The sequence below is a fragment of the Rhincodon typus genome, chromosome 1 (assembly GCF_021869965.1).
Source record: "Rhincodon typus isolate 14 chromosome 1, sRhiTyp1.1, whole genome shotgun sequence".
Taxonomy (NCBI): domain Eukaryota; kingdom Metazoa; phylum Chordata; class Chondrichthyes; order Orectolobiformes; family Rhincodontidae; genus Rhincodon; species Rhincodon typus.
In genome coordinates, this window is record NC_063332.1 from 138,607,498 (window position 1) to 138,625,667 (window position 18,170).

The following is an 18,170-nucleotide window of genomic DNA, read 5'->3' on the forward strand; positions in this document are numbered from 1 at the left end:
TCAAAAGGGGAGGACAGCAGTGCTTGGGATCCCATGGTTGCCAGCAGTGTTAAACGTAATGGGAGTTTTGTAGTGTCATGGGTAAATGGATGTTCAAGAAGTCTGGAAGGTAATGCAAAGAATCCTGGAGGTGAGCAGTTGGGGGGTGGTGCTGGGTAATGGGATAATTAACAGTGTCAGAGGTAAAGGGAAGCTGTCTCAGAAATAAATGGAAGTTTCAACAGTGCAGAAGATAGTTGGGTGGCAGTGTTAGGGCTCAGGTTTGAGCAGTGTTGAGCGTGATGGAAATGTGAGCAGTCGTGTTGTTGAGGGTTAAGCAATATCGCGGTTAATGGTGAAGTGAGCATTGATGAAGTGCAGTGTTGGTGTATTGGGAGATGAGCAGTGTCAGCATCATGGGGGTTTACGGTATCAGGTGTAATGGCAGCTTAAGTAGCATTGGAGGTAATGGGCAGCAGTGTTCTGGAAAATGGAGAGGCAAGCCTTATCGAGAGCAGTGCCTCACCTAAATGGAGGTTTGATCTGTGTTGGGTATGCAAGGGGGTGGGATGTGAGGAGATTTTTGAGCAGTGTTGGATTAACGTGGACGTGAGTAGTCCTGGCGATGAGGGTTGGCTCGGGCAACTTTGGAGCTAACCAAGTTTCCAGTGTTGGAGTAGAGGTTTTGAGCATTTGGCTAATGGAATTTGAAGCCATGATGGTGATAAAGACCAGAAGAGCTGGATTTGAGGTTCTGGGTGCTGGAACAGTGATGATGATGAGGAGGGAGCAGTGTTGGTGTGCTAGGGGATTACGCATCTTTGGGAGCAATGGGGACATGAAGGTATTGCCGGGGCAAGGGGGATTTGAGCAGCAGCAAGGTTGTATGGGTAATGGCAGTTTCAGCAATGTCAGAGTTAATGGGTTGGTGAGAAGTACTGGACTGCCGAGATTTTGAGCAGCGTTGGGGGTACAGTTTGAGCAGTGTGGAAGGTAAGCGAGCAGTCCGGGGAGTGCAGGGGGAGGGGTTAGTTTGAGCAGTGTTGGGGTAAATGGGTACGTAAGCAGTTTCAGGGACAACAGGGAGGTGAGCAGTGTTGGGGTTAAGGGTTGAGTATTATCAATAATAATGGTGTTTTCAGCAGCGTCAGTAATGATGTGGAGGTGGGCAATGTAGGGGTTAAGGTTTCAGCAGTGTTGGGGTAATAGGAAGATGAGTACTTCCAGGGTTTTTTTTTTTCAAATTCATTCATGAGACAAGGGTGTCTCAGGCTAGGCCAGCATTTGTTATTATTTGAGGGCAGTAAAGAGTCAAACCACATTTCTGTGGATCTGGAGTCACATGTAGGCTAGGCCAGGCCAGGTAGGGATGCAGTTTCCTTCCCTGAAGGACATTAGTGAACTAGATGGGTTTTTCCAACTATCAGCAATGGTTTAATGGTGATCTCCATTGGACTCTCCTTTTTCCAGACTTTTACTAAATTCAAATTCCACCATATGTCGTGTCAGGATTCAAACCCAGGTCTCCAGTACATTACTTGGGTCTCCGGATTAACAAGTATGGGGGTTTTAAGTGTTGTTGGAGTTAATGAGGGTTTGAGCAGTATCAGAGGTAATGAAGCGATGCGAGGGCTTTAGTGTGTTTGCTCAGTGTTGGGGACATTGGTGAGGTGAACATTGTTGGGCTTGAGGTTTCAGCCCTATTGGGGCTGATGTATAGATCAGCAGTGTTGCGGTGGATCGTTAAGCAATGTCAATGGTAATAGCGAGGTGAGAAATGTTGGGGGGTGAGATTTACAGCAGTGTTAGAGTATTGGGGAAGCGAGTGGTATCAGTGTGCAGGTATTTTGAGGACTGTCAAGGGAAATGGGGATTTGATTAAATATTGGATGCATTGGTGGTCAACTTCCAAAATTCTTTGGATTCTAGGGTAATTCCTATATGTTGGAGGATGGCAAATGTCACCCCACCATTGTAAAAGGGAGGGAAAGAGAAAACAAAGAATTACACACCAGTCAGCATGACATCAGTAGTGAGGAAATGCTAGAATCTATTGTAAAAGTTGTCTTAACAGAACAATTGGAAAGCATTAACATGGACAAAGGCAACATGGATTTATGAAATGCTAGTCATGTTTAACAAATCTAATGGATCTTTTTGTGAACTGAAGTTGTAGAATAGATAAGGGAGTACCAGTGGATGCAGTGCATTTGGATTTTCAGAAGTCTTTTGCTAAGGTTGTTCATAAAATGTTAGTGGGCAAAGTTAAAGCATACGGAAAAAGTGGGTAATACAGAGGCATGAATCATGAAGTAGTTGAAAGGCAGGAAACAGAGAGTGGGAGGCAGTGCCTAATGGACTACTACAAGGATTATTCTATGGGCTCCAGCTATTCATGATTATTATAAATGACCTTGATGTGGACACCAAATGTGACATTTTCAAGTTTGGTGATGACAAAACTGGGTGGGGATTGTGAATCATGAACGAAATGCATGGAGGCTTCAAGGCAATTGAGACAAGCTGAGTGAGTAGGCAAACACATGGCAGATGCCACACAATGTGGCAAAATATGAAGTTATACACTTTAGTGTGAGAAACAGAAAGGAAGAGTATTAGTTAATGGGTGATCTATTGGGAAATGTGAATGTACAAATGTGCCCTTTTATACCAGTTCATGAAAGTAGACAAGCAGGTGCAGCAAAGAATTTGGAATGGGAATGGTACATCAGTCTTCATTGCAAAAATGTGTGTTCATTAGTAGGGATATCTTACTGCAGTTATACAGGGCCTTTGTGAGACCACACCTGGAGCTCCGAGTGCAGTTTTGGTCTCGCTTTATAAGAAATGATGTGCTTGCCAAAGAGGAAGATTAGCAAAGGTTCATTAGGCTGATACTGGGGATGACAAGACCGTCATATTAGGATAGATTGGTTCAACTAGACATGTATTTACTAGAATTTAGAAGGATGAGAGGAGATATTATTGTGATATATAAAATTCTATCAGTGTTGGACAGGTGAAATGCTGGGAAGATGTTTTCCTTTATTGGGGAATCTGGAAGCATGGGACAAAGTATCAGGATATGGGGTAGACCATTTAGGACTGAGAAGAGGAAAAATATATTTACTCAAAAGGGTAATGAATCTTTGAAATTCTTTAGCACAGAAGGCTGTGAAAGACAACTCACTGAATATATTCAAGAAATTGACAGATAAAGCTTTTCAGATTTTAATGGCATCAAGGGGTATGACAAGAAAGCAAAAATGTGGCACTGAGATACAGAATCATCCATGACCATATTGATTAGTGAATCAGGCTCAAAGAGTTGAGTGGCCTACAAAATCTTATGGTGCAGAAGGAGGCTATTTGGCCCACCTTTCTTGCATCAACTGTTCAAATAAGCACCATTATCGTGTACCATTCTCCTGCATTCTCTCCATACCCATGCATGCTACTTCTATCCAAATAATCATGCAATGCCCTCTTGAATGCCTCAATAGAGCCTATTTCAACTATGTTTCCAGGAAGTGCATTTCATATCCTACCTAATCGCTGTGAAAAAGTTCTTTCTCACATCACCCTTGATTCATTTGCACATCACTGTAAATCTATATCCTCTCATTCTTTTTTTCTTTTACAAGCAGGAAAGCTTCTCCATATCTAAACTGTTCAGACCACTCATGATTTTGAAAACCTCCATCAAATCTTTTCTCAGCCTTCTTATCTCAAAGAAGAATAAGTTCCCCCAATTACCATAGAGAAGAACAAAGTTAATCTAGAAACCAGAAGGAAAATAGTCAAGTTAAGGTACAAGAGAGCATGGCAAGGCTGGATGGCATTTATTTTAACACAGAGAGTCTTGAGAGTAAGGCAAATGAGTTCAGAGTGTTGAATAACACATGAGAATATGATTTATGGAGGCGCAGCAAGGGTTTTAAGGGTGTCAATGGTGATAGGGATTTGAGTAGTGTTTGAGATAATGAGGTAAGCAGTGTTGGGGTTTGAATGTTGAGCCATGCTATGTTGATGGGGAGGCAAGCAATATTGGTGTGGGAGGGTTGAGCAGTTTCAGGGCAATAGGGAGGTGACCATTTTTGGGTGTACAAGATTTTCAACATTGTCGGGAGTAATGGGAAGGTAAGTCCTGGTGTTTCAGAGGTTTTGAGCAATGCCAAGGGTAACTATGGTTTGAATAGTTTCAAGAATAATGGAGAGGTGAGCATTTCCAGGGAGCAGGGATACTGAGCAGTATCAGGGGTTAAGGGTATTTAAGCAAACTAGAAGATAATGGGGAGGAGCACAGTTCTGGTGTACGAGAGATTTAAGCAATAAGAGTAATCAGTGAATCATAGAATCCCCAGTGTGGAAACAGGCCATTTGGCCCAAAAAACACAGGCTTGAGCAGTTTCCAGGTGAGGCCTGCTGGGATGTAGGGTTTTGAGCAGTGTTGGTAGCACTAGGGATATGGACAGTTTCAGGGTAATTGAGAGGTGAAAAGCTTTGAAATTGAGGGTTGAACACTAAGTGTTAATGGGAAGGGGAGTCGTACCAAGATACCTGGATTTTAGCAGTGCTGTATGATAATGGGGATTTTGTACTGTGTTAGGGTTAATGGGGGTAGTAACAGAGGCATGGGTTTGACCATATTGACAGTAATGAGAGATTAAGTATTTTCAGTGATAATGAGAGTTTCAGCATTGTCAAGGGTAACGAGAGATGAGCAGCGTTTGATCAGTTTTGGGGGTAATGTGTGTTTGATTAGTGTTGTGGGTAATGGAGAGGTGAGCAGTGCTGATGTAATGGGCCATGGGCAATGTTGAGGGTAATGGGAGGTGAAAGCATTCCTCAGATGGTTGAAGCAATGGGAGATAATGGGAAGTTGAGCAGTGATAGGATGTGGGAGCTTTGAGCAGTGTGGGTGTATTTAAGATGTGCAGTGCTGTGGTATGGGGGGTTTGAGCCAATTCAAGGTTAACAGGGAGGTGAGCAATGTTTAGATTGTGGGTAGTTTGAACAATGTCACTGGTGACGGGAATGAGAGTAATGTTGCGGGTGTGGGGTTTTGAGCAACTTCAAGGTGATGGAGATGTGGGCCGTGTTGAGGGTGCAGGTGGTTTGAGCAGTTTAAGGGTAATGGTGTTTTGAGCAGTGTTGAAGGTAATGGTGTGGTAAGCAGTGCAACATGGATTTTGAGCAGTGTGATGCAACAGAGATTGTTCACTGCCAGTTTTTTTTGGAATTCTATTTAATTATGTGTTTAGAGTTAAAAAATAACTTCTAAAAACTAACAGTACCCATAATTCCAAATGAGGCATTACTTAGGGGTCTTGGGTCCTACCTAGAATACTTAAGAGAGAACATTCCAGACTCCACCCTTCATTTTTAGTCTGTGCTGTTTGAGAGAGAAGGCTCCAAAGTACTGCAAAGTCATTTTCATTTTCTCTGCTGCAATATAGCACCTCATCTCCATCAAATTATCCATAGACATAGAGATAAACAATTCGATCTATTTTGCTTAAAATTCAAATTTAGAATTGTTCCATCCTGAGTCAATGAACTTTAGTATTCAGATGCTGCACGTGTGTGAGTTCATCAGAAACTGTGACCTCCAGACTATTGTCAATTTCTTTCCTGAAGCATGTAAGAAAATTAGTCTTTTACTACATACCCAGAAACTAAGGTCTTCTTCCAAGAGCTTCCACAATACAACACTTCCCACTCGCGCACCTCACCCCCCCATTAACTATATCAACATGGTCATGGCAGGAGATTCCTGAAAAAAAAAATTGATGTTCTAAGGTATACTGAAGAAGTTAAACATCCCTGCCAATACATGGGAGTCCCAGGCTTGTGACTCAAAATGCAGAAGTCTCATCCACGAGGGTACTAAAACACATCAAGACATTTGTGGGGAGTTTGCTAAGGCAAAGTCAAAGCATCGTATGGAGTGCACAATCTCTAAACAACCCATCTATCCAATCCTTCAAGCATCACTTGACTTGCCTGTCACAGAATCTGTAGATCAAGAATTAGATTCATTAGCCATCTCAGAACTCAAATTAGAGTGGAAGAAAGTCATAATTGAGCCAGAAGGATGATGTTGACAGGAAAGGGCGACCATAGTTAGTGAGGGGGCTGCATTCTAATACTGCTCTATCAATCAATCTCCTACACGGAGAACAACAACTGGAGAAGGTGCAGAGCTTGATGAACACAGCAGGCCAAACAGCATCAGAGGAGCAGGAAGGCTGACGTTTCGGGCCTCGACCCTTCTTTTCTGAGCCTTCCTGTTCCGCTGATGCTGCTTGGCCTGCTGTGTTCATCCAGCTCCGCACCTTATTATCTCAGATTCTCCAGCATCTACAGTTCCTGCTATCTCTGAAACAACTGGAGAAGGATGGGGTAGGTATCTAGATAGTATAGGGTATCAAGCACAAGTATCTGACATCAAAGTCAGTGTGGGAAACTTTCTTGGAGGGGCTCATGCAGCATTTTTCTACTCATCAAAGTTGAGCTCTGTATAAATGGCACCATAGCTGGCTCTGTTGTAAAGCAGGAAGGGTCAAAGTGCAATGAAACAGTTGTAACAGGAGACCTTTAATCAGGGGCACAGGTAGGTATTCCTGTGGTCATAAAAAGGACTACAGGATGGTGTGCTGCCTCCCTGGTGTAAAGGATGTCTGAGAGGGTGCTGGAAATTCTCAAAAGGGAAGACAAGCAGCCATGGTACATGGTATTAAAGATCTAGACAAAGAGTGATGAGGGGTTCAAAGGGAATTCAGTGAACTAGGTAGGAAATTGAAAAGCAGGACCTGTAAGGTTGTAATCTCAGGATTACTCCCTGTGCGATGTGCCAGTCAGACTAGAAACAGGAAGATAGGACAGTCAAATATGTGGCTAAAGAGCTGGTATAGAAGGGAGGGCTTTAGGTAGGTGGTTCTTTGGGATGTCTTCTTGGGCAGGTGGAACCAATGGTACAATGCATCCCCTCATTTTTATTCAAGCTTTTGTTGTTGATTGTAAAAAGTGAGGCCCCAGCACTGGTCCCTGTAACACTCCACTAGTTATTGCTTGCTAACTCAAATGAGTCATTTAGCTTATTCTGCTTGATGTTGGCTCGCCAATCCTCTAGCCATTCTCATATGTCACCCCCTTTACCATGAGCCCTCATTTTGTAAGTAACCTTCAATGTGGCACCGATCAGATGCCTTCTGAAAATCCAAACACAACACAGCTATAAAGTTCTCCTTTATCCACATTGCTTGTTGAATGAAATTGCCCTTGACTTTAGTCAAATACAATTTCCCTTTCATAAAACCATGTTGACCTTGCCTGATTTCACCGAGCCTTTCCAATTGCCCTACTGAACAACAGATTTCAGCATTTTCCTACTATAGATAAGCTAACTGGCCTGTAGTTCACTGCTTTCTGGATGACTCAAGCTATATTTTCCATTTTCCAATCTGATGGGGCTTTCCCAGAATCTAGGAAATTTTGGAAAATTACAAACATTGCACCCACCTCTTTGAAAACCCTAGGATGTTGTCCATCACGACCTGGGAATTGTCAGCTTTTAGTTAAAGAACAAAGAACAGTATAGCACAGGAACAGGCCCTTCGACCCACCAAGCCTGTGTCAATACATGACACCATCTAAACTGAAAACCTTTTCCTTCTAAGTATCCCTCTATTTCCTGCCTACTCACATATCTGTCACCTCCTCTAACAGTGCATTCCTGGCACTTAACATCCTCTGAGTAGGAAAAAAAAAACATCTCTCACATCCTTTAAACTTTCCACTTTTTATATTAAACCCATGTCTCCAAGATATTGATATTTCTACCCTGGGAAAACTCTAAGTATCCACGCCTGTTATAATTTTGCAAACGTCAGTCAGGTTGCCACTCATCCTCCGACTTTCAAGTCAGAAATAAACCAAGTTTGTCCAATCTCTCCTCATAGATAATACACTCCAAACCAGGCAACATCCGGGTAAACATTTTCCGTACATTCTTCAAAGCTTCCACACCCTTCTGGTAGTGTGGCGACCAGAGCTGAACACAATATTCCAAATGCGGCCTAACTAAAGTTCTATACAGCTTCCACATGACTTGCCAATTTTTGTACTTAATGCCCTAACCGATGAAGGAAAGCACGCCACATTCCTCCTTGACCATCCTATCCAGTCGTGTTGCCACTTTCAGGGAACTACGGACCTTTATACCTAGATCCGTCTCACGTTAATGCTACTAAGGGTTCTGTCATTCACTGTATACTTCCCTCTTGCATTAGACCTTCCAAAATGCCTTGCATTTGTCTGGATTAAATTTAATCTGCCATTTCTACACTAAAGTCTCCAGTCTATCAATATCCTGTTGTAACCTCCGACAATCCTCCTCATTAACCTAAGCTCGCCCAACCATTGTTTCCTCTGCAAACATATTAATCAGACCACCTACCTTATCCTCAAAATCATTTATATATATTACAAACAACAGGGGACTAAGAACAGATCCCTGCGTAGCACCATAACTCACAGATCGCCAGTCAGAAAAACATCTTTTCGCCACTCCTGTCTTCTAGGACCAAGCCAGTTCGGTATCCATCTAACCAGTTTGCCATGTGACTTCACCTTCTGTATCAGCCTGCCACGAGGCACCTTGTCAAAGGCTTTGTTAAAGTCCATGTAGACAACATCCACCACCCTACCCTCATCAATCATCTTTGTCATTTCCTCAAAATACTCAATGCAGTTTGAGAGACACGACCTCCCCCATGCTGCCAATCACTAAAGTCTATATTTTTCCAAATGTGATTAAATCCTGTCCCTAAAAATCTTCTCCAATAATTTCTCTACCACTGACATAAGGCTCAATGGCCTGTAATTTCCCAGATTATCCCTGCTGCCCTTCTTATACAAGGGAACAACTTGGCTTTTTTCCAGTCCTCTGGGATCTCTTCTGTGACTAAAAAGGGTACAAAGATTTTGTACAAGGACTCAGCAATTTCCTCCCTCACCTTCCTCAGTATTCTAGGTTAGATCCCATCAGGTCCTGGGGACTTGTCTACCTTAATACTTTTCAAAACACACAAGACTTTTTTTATATATTGACATGCCCTAGAATCTCAACATACCCCTCCCAACATTCACTATCCATCATATACTTCTCCTTTGTCATAGTTAGCCTTCCCCCAGTTTCAAAATGTTAGGCAGGAACTGTGGAATGTAGATTGTGAGCGGCTGTTTGAGGGTAAGTCCACCTCTGTCACGCAGAAATCTTTAAAAAGCCAGTTGACTAGAGTTCAAGATCAGCATGTTACTCTGAAAATGAAGGATAAAGATTCTGGAAACTTGGATGACAAGAGAAATTGAGAGCTTAGTCAATAAGAAAAAAAAAGGCATTTGTAAGTTTTAGGAAACTTAAAACAGACAGACCCCTCAAAGAATACAAAGATCAGGAAAGAACTCAAACAAGGAATTATGATGGAAAGGGGCCATGAAATGTCTTTGGCAAACACCAAGACATTTTATACATATATAAGGAGTAAGAAGATAACAAGGGAAAGGGTAAGGTCCACTCAAGGACAAAGGAGGGAATTTATGCCTGGTGCTGGAGGAAGTGGGTGAGGCTCTTAACGAATACTTTGCATTGGTGTTCACGAAGGAGAAGGACATCATGGATGGTGAGTATCAGGAGGGGTATGCTGATATTCTAAGACAACTCAATAGAAAAAATAGAACTTAACAAAAGAATTAGGAGGATTATAAGGGTCTTGAAAAGCCCTTGGCAATATTACGAAGATTCCAAGACATTTTATAGAGTCATAAAGTCATGCGGCATGGAAACAGACCCTTCGGTCTAACCAGTCCATGCCGACCATATTCTCAGATTAAGTTAGTCGCACCTACCTGCACTTGGCTCATATCCTTCCTAACCTTTCATATTCATGAACTTATCCAAACGTCTTATGTCCAAATGTTGTAAACGTACTTGCATCCATCACTTTCCATGGTAGTTCATTCTACACATGAACCACTCTATGTAAAAAGTTGCCCCTCATGTCCTTTTCAAATCTTTCTCACACCTTAAAAATGTGGCCTCTAGTTTTGAACTGCTCCATCATAGGGAAAAGACCCTTATCATTTACCTTATCTATGCTCCTTATGATTTTATAGACATTAAGAAGGTCATCCCTCAACCTCCTACGCTCCAGTGAAAGAAATCCCAGCCCTTCCAGTTTATTTTTATATCTCAAGCCCTCAATTCCTGACAACATCCTGGTAAATCTTTTCTGAACCCTCTCCGGTTTAATAATATCCTTCCTATTATAGGGCTGCCAAAACTGCATACTGTACTGCAGAAGGGGCCTCACCAATGTTCTGTACAACCTCAACATGATGTCCCAACTCCTACATTCAAAAGTCTGAGCAATGAAGGCAAGCAAACTAAACACCTGCTTAACCACCCTGTCTACCTGTGACACAAATTATGTACCTGAACCCTGAGGTCTCTCTGTTCTACAACATTACCCAGGGTCCTATCATTAATTGTATAAGCCCTGTCCTTGTTTTTATTACTAAAATGCAAACCTCACATTTATCCAAATTAAACTCATCTGCCACTCCTCAGCTCATTGACCCAAACGTTCAAGATCTCCTTGCAATCCTAGATAACATGTGACAAATAAATAAATCTAAATCTAAATACTTAAGTGTTACGTGGAATTTTGCCTCTACCAACCTTACGGGCATTGAGTTCCAGATTCCCGTCATGGTCTGCTACAACACCACATGCTTTCATGGTTCCGATAGTCATTGTTATAACAAGTTTAATATGGATAATATTAATATTTTAATAAATGATATGAAATCTATGCATTATATATTACATGAATGGTGAGTGGAGGTTGAATTACATAGCTGTTCCTAGAAGAAGGTATTGAACAAGAAAACATTGCATGGAGTTTGAGGTTTGTACCAATATCAAACTCCTCCCATTTTGTTATAATCTACCTGATGACAAAGTACCTTCCTGCTGTTCCAGTAAATCAGTTCTAAGAGTACTTCTGTCACCAAACCTGTCAAGAACTTAGTTAAGACCTTCTTTTGTTATTACTTGAGATTTGTTTTTACCCTCTCCATGGATTCATCTGCAAATGTTGAGGGAACTGGTAAGTTTATTCTTATTAACAGTTTTCTTTCTGCCACTACAATAAGCAAATATGAAATCTATCTTGGATGATTCCACGTCTTAAACTACTATAGTCCAGGCAAATAGTAGCATTAGTTTTGTTTTAAACTACACCAGATTCAAAGGTTTAAAAAAATGCAAACTTATTTTTATGTGGTAAATTTTGGTTTTAGATCAGTTATTGAAATGTATCATCAGATGATTTCTGCATTTAATTATTCTCGTACTGCTGACCTGAGACTGTTGTTTGTTGATAGCACGTTATAGCCATAGGGCTATTGTTAATATTATACTGCAGAAATATAGTTGGAAAAATTGAACAGCGTAATGTAAATGCAGTTGCACACAATAAAGGGGAAGTGTGTTAGACAGTTTGGTATATGGGTTTATCAGCAGATATCTAACAATTACTAAAACATTCAGAGCAGATAGATTATGATGTGAAACAACTGATTTGATACCTGCAAAAACCCTAACCCTAACCTTTATCAAATACTCTGTCAGCTTAGACTGTGTTAACCTTGCACAACTGAAGGAAACAAATCATTTAAAGGGATCATGAAATATTTCCAGTTGGTTTCTTTGGCTTATGGAATAGTTGTATTATTTGAGTTTTGCAATATTTGCCTAGATTTTCACATAGAGGGTGGTGTATAAATGGAATGATCTGCCAGAGGAAGTGGTACAGGCAGGTACAATTACAACATTTAAAAGATATTTGGACAAGTACATAGATAGGTAAGGTTGACAGGGATATGGGCCAAATGGGCCAAGGTCAGTTTAGGCAACCTGGTCAGCATAGACAAATTGGGCTGAAGGACCTGTTTCCATGCTGTATAACTCTATAAACAGAAGATAATATATTAGCTAACTAGACAATTATCTAACTACCAAAATACAATGTTTATGTAATCTTCAGGTTGACCAACTGTAACTATTAGAATGCAATAAGGATCAATGTTGAGGCCTTAACTAGTTATAACTTGTATTAAAGGCTTTGATGAAACAACAGAGTATATTATAGCCTGTCTTGATATTGATATGAAAATAGATAGGAAAGCAAGCGGTTAGGATGACAAGAGTCTGCAATGCAATATGGATTGATTAAGGGAGCGGGGAGAAAAACGATAGACTATAATGTGGGATATGTGGGGTTGTCCATTTTGGACAGGATATAAAAACGAATATTATTTAAATGAAGAAAGACTTCAGAATCCTGTGGTTCAGAGGGATCTCAGCATCATTGTGTACAAGAATCATAAAACGTTAGCATACAGGTTCAGCATGTGATTAGAGGTAAATGAAATGTTTATTACAAGGGAATGGAGTATAAAAGTAGGTAAATTTTGCTATAACTTTACAGGGTATTGGTGAGACTACAGCCAAAGAAATGTGTGTAGTTTTGGCCTCCTTACAGAGGGAGGAGGAGATAGTTGTAATGGAGGGAGTTCTAATGGTCCCAGTTTTTCTCATGGATTCATAGAGAACAGACAATTTCTTTTCAAACAAATGGAGTTATGATGTCAGTCAAACTCCTTCTAATCAGTATTCATGGAACTACATTGGATGCATGTCTCCACAAGATACTAAAATACAAACAAATTTTTGTGGCACCTCATTGAAAAAAGTCATAAAATACAATAAGGCTGTTCTGTGAATTAATGGCTGTCTTTCTGCAAAAATAAAAAACAAAATCCAGTTCACAATATTTTGCAGACACTTAGGCTGTAAGGTTGAATTTTATTTTCTCACAATGAGATGTAAATAGGTGAAATTCAAACTATATTGTGTGTCAGTGGTCAGGTAGTTGGGGATCATTTGTGATGATAATGAAAAATACAGATGCTACAGTTATATGATGGAAACCAGGTTTCTGACATGAGGCATTTAATAAAGCCTGTTTTTTGCAGCAACAACAGGGAGAGAAAATTTCAGACTAGCAAAGAAACAGGTCTTTTATCTATCTGTTTGAAGAAGTCAACCATTTTTTTTCTCCAAAAACAATGGCAATACACCGTAAAATATGATTTTGCTACAAGGTTTCAACTGGAGTGAAGACAAAGAATCCTGCAACTGCAGGCAGTAAGCTACTCTAATTCTGTCTTCAAAAATCTTCAACCTCTATTCACTGGACCAACCGCATACCAACTCCTTTGTAAACAAGCTCTTCTCTTGGATGTACGTGTGTGTGAATGTAAAATCATCCAATTCTCATTAGATACAGGAATCATGCCAGCTGTCTAGGCAATTGAAAATGTTATGCACTTGTTCAAATATGGATCTAAAGGTCAGTTCAGCAACCATAGATCAGTCAATTTAACAATAGTACAGAAACTTCGAGAAATGATAATCTAGGACAAGATGGACAACTTCTTGGAGAAATGTATATTAATTGAAGAAAGTCACATGGTGGCATGTTCCAGTATTTTAGGTCAGGACTATTTTTCCAAAGCCTTTTTCCTATGTCATTCCCAAATCCCTTCATGTCTTTTGTATCTATAAATATACTAATGTCTGTTCTGAACATACATAATGACTGAGTCTCCGCAGCTCCCTGGACCAGAAAATTCCAAATATTCACTATCTTTGACCTTCCCTTATTCTAAGACTGGGTCTCCCGTTTCGTACTGCATCCTCCACCACAGCCTGGGGAAGCATAGTTTCTCCAAATAAGTCAAATATGTACATCTAAAAACAGCTCCTCTAACCTAATCTTGTAGCTAAAAACCCTGGAACCATTCTGGTAAATCTCCTCAACAACCACTTACGAGTTCTCACATCTATCTTAAATTGTATTGACCAGAATTGGACACAATACTTGAGTTATGGTCTAACCTGAGTATTATACAGATTCTGCATAATTTCCCTGCTTTTGCACTTAATACCCTTATTTCTGAAGCTCAAAGATCCTATATGCTTTTTAATTACTCTACTCTTTCAAAGTGCCCTAGTATTTTCAAAAAAAAAACCCAGATCTCTCCGTTCCTGCACACTTTAGAATTGTGCCATTGAGTCTATATTGTTTTGTTTCCCTTCCATTCCTGTTTAATTCTTAGTTTTTGTTTTGCTACTGTAACCTGCATGGATTGTACTGCCCTTGTACTGTTCTGTATCCTTGGTCAGCTGGCTGCAACCGTGCAGAACCTTGTTAAGACTGTTAGCCTCTCTATGCTGTTTCTAAGTTTCAGGTTGGTGTGGGCTGGGGTTTGGTGATGGCGGTTGTGGTGTGGCAGTGATACTTTTCTGCCCAAGGGTTGTTTGCAAATAAAAAAGTCATCCCCTTGCAGTATTTCAGATTATGCTAATCACCTTACCCAGCCACAAGGAACAGATTCCACTTGCAAATGGCACCCTGGTCATTTGGTATGCCAGCCTTTGTATTTGTAAAATGGGTAACTATTTCTACAACTAAAGACATTGGCTCCATACAAATACTGCTGGTGGCTTTTTTCATATGCCAACAATTTCCTTTAACGTGGCCAGTTTGCAACAATTAAAATAGGCAGTGTCAGATCTGGCAACTCTGCCTTCTGAACTTCCATTCTTGAGAGCTGGGACGCAATTCTCCCATTTTTCTTTGGGTTTCCTTAGCCTCCCTTTTATCTTTTCCCTGTCTCATGCCTGCTCTGGTTCAGAACTCGAGTTAATTGTAATCCTCAGTTTACATGCCTGCAGTTAAACTTAAACATTCTTTGCTGTTAAACTTCCATTTTTTTAGTTTGTAAAAGAGTCAACCTTAAACTCCTCTAACAAAACAATTTCCCTTATTCCAGTATCTGTAATGAGCAAGTTTGACAAAGGAGAGCCTGTGATTGTGATCTATTTGGTTTACCAGAGGCCTTTGACAATGTGCCACACAGGAGGCTGCCAAATAAGATGAGAGCCCATGGTGTTAGGGGTAATGTACTAATATGGATAGTGGATTGGCTGATGGGAAAAGACAGAGAGTAGGCATAAATGGTCTTTTTCAGGATGGCAGCCAGTGACTAGAGGAGTTTGCATTTGTTTGTTTTTAAGCCTCTCAGCTTCCAATACCTCCCATTTCCTATGTCAAACTGTGCAAGTCCCTCAAAGTCACTTTTCCTGAATTCCATACCTGCAAATTCCTCTTCCAGAGTGAGGAACAAAGAGAAATATTCATTTTACATCTTTTTAATATCCTGTAACTTCACATTGGTTCCTAATGGGTCCTTCTCTTTCCCTGGTTAACCTCTTCCCTTTTATGTATTTGTAAAACATCTTTGGATTCTCCCCAGTTCTGTTCGCAAGTCCCTTTTCATGACCTGGGATAGCATGGTGGCTCAGTGGTTAGCACTGCTGCCTCAGGGACCCAGATTTGATTCCACCCTCGATCTGTGTGGTGTTTGCATATTCTCCTCGTGTCAGCGTGGATTTCTTCCAAATGCTCCGGTTTGCTCCCACAATCCAATAATGTGCAGGTTAGGTGGATTGGCCCTGCTAAATTGCCCATGATGTCCAGGGATGTGCAGGTTAGGTGGATTAGCCAATGGGAAATGCAGCGTTACAAAGATAAGGGATTGGTGGGTCTTGGTGGGATGCTCTTCAGACAGTCAGGAAATTGTGGATAGTACATTCACCCTCCTGAGCAAGTCACATCAAAAGTAAGAGCTACATGAGCAGAAGAGTGTTGGGTGACCATCAGGAAAATTAGTAAGCATGGGCAGGCAATCCCCTGTGGTCATCCCTCGCTCAAATGAATATACTGTGATGGATAACATTGGTTGGGATAGCCTTTCAGAGGACAGCACCAACACCCAAGTTTGTGGTACCACAGTTGGATCTGCTGCATAGCTTGGCGGGGGGTGGGGGGGGGTAGTAAAAAGAATGGAAGAGGTTCAGTGACAGGGGAGTTGATTGTCGGGGAAACTGACGGGCAGAGGTGGGGGGTGTTCTGTGGCAGCAAATGAACTCTCAAATGGTATGTTGCCTCCCTGGTTCCAGGATCAGAGATGTCACAGAATAGCTGTAGGCCATTCTGAAGGAGGAGGGTGAATAGCCAGCAGTTGTGCTACATGTCAATACCAATGAAATGGGTAGAAAAAGAAATGAGTCCAGCAATAGCAATTTAGAGAGTCAGTTAGTAGACCACCAAGGCCCAACAAGGGATGGTGCAGTGCTGGATCAGGTTCTGGAGAATGAAGCTGAAAAATTGTTCAATATGGCAGTGGGGAAACATTTTAACCATAGTGACTACAACACGCTCCGGTTCAAATTTCTTAAGGACAAGGAGAAAGATGGCCTGCAAAAGACTGCTTTGGATGGTGGAAGGCAAATTTTATTAAAATAAAGCAAGATCAGGCCAAAGTTGACTGGGAACAACTTCTTGCAGGTAAGTCTACAAGAGAGCAGTGAGGAATATTCAGAGGGGAGCTAGCAGGAGTACAGATCCAATATGTACCCTTTCGGGGAAATGTAGGAGCAATAAGTTCAGGGAATCCTGGTTATCTAGGACAATTAGAGACTGGATGAGAAAGAAGAGAAAGGCTTTTTGTGAGTCCAAAAAGGAGCAATTCAGCTGTGGCCCTAGAGGAATACAGGAAGTGCAAGGGGGAACTTAAGAAAGCAATTAGGGCAAAAAGGACTCATCATAGAATACCTACAGTGCAGAAGCCGGTCATTTAGCCCATCAGATCCACAATGCTCCATAGTGAGTCCATCCACAACTCCAGCTGCTCCACTCAGTCAATCAGGAGCTGCAGTTGATCACACTTCCTGCATACTTCGTCGCCATGGACACTGGAAGTGTCTCTGATTTCCCACATTTTGCAGAAGCATTCCACCTCATTCTCCTGCCATTGTGAACCTTACCAACCACAACCAACTAATTAGGAGCCAATTATTCAATCTTACCTACTCCTATTTCTCACTCTCTCTCTCCATCTATTCATAAACCACAAAAATAAGGACCTTATGCTCTCTCTCCCCACTGGTACAACTCACTCAGTTTGTAAAGATAATTCTCAAGCAGCCAATCCCTTTGTCCTACGTCAATTTTTGAACTGTGATGTCACCTCAAGAGTTTCTGATTCCAGATTCAGTGAAAGCTCACTCCGCTGCTGTTTCTTAGGCTTTTACCCAGAAGCTCCGCGCCTGCTCTTCACCCCCATGCTTGCTTTGCTGCTCTGACTAAGCTCAAACAAGAAAGCAAAAACACAGAACAAGATGGAGGCACAGGTTAGGATCTAAAGTTGTTGAACTTAAGTGAATGCAGAAGGCTGTACAGTTAGATGAAAGAGGTGATGCAATTCCTTATGCTTGCTTTGAACTTCATTGGAATACTGCGGTAAGCCATGGACAGATTAGTCAGAGTGAGAGCAACATCAAAAATTAAAGTAACAGGCAACAGAAAGCTCAGGACCATGCTTGTGGACTGCTTGGAGGTGTTCCCCAGTGATCACACTATATTTGGTTTCTCCACCTTGGCCTCATCTTCTGTTGATTTGGGGCTATTGGCAAAAGAAGCAATAGCAACAGGATGAAAAACATTTTATATCACACATAGTTAAACTGGAATGCAAAGCCTGGGATTGTGGGGAAGACTGATTCAACCGATTCCTTCAAAAGAAAGTTGGATAATTATCCAAAAAGAAAAGAAGTGCCAAGCCTAACAGGTTTAATATCTTGCTGTGCCATAACCATTTTATGATTCGTGAAAACTCAACTTGCTGCCACCCAAGCTCAGGCTTCTGAAACCATAGCTGCTGATATTGATATTTAAAGGGACCTATAGGGTCTTGTAACAGCCAAACAATCTACCTTTAAACACAATGTTAATATCATAGAACACAAACCTGCTGATTTCTGTGCATTCCAACGAAGACCAAAGCATTTAACAACAAGAGATTTTCTGGGCAGTACTAACCCTGCAAGCAGCAAGTTAGACTGGACTGTTGCACTCCAAAATGTCTGATGATATCATCGTGATATCACATGATTGGACTTTTAAAGTGACAGTCCAATATACTTACATAAATTC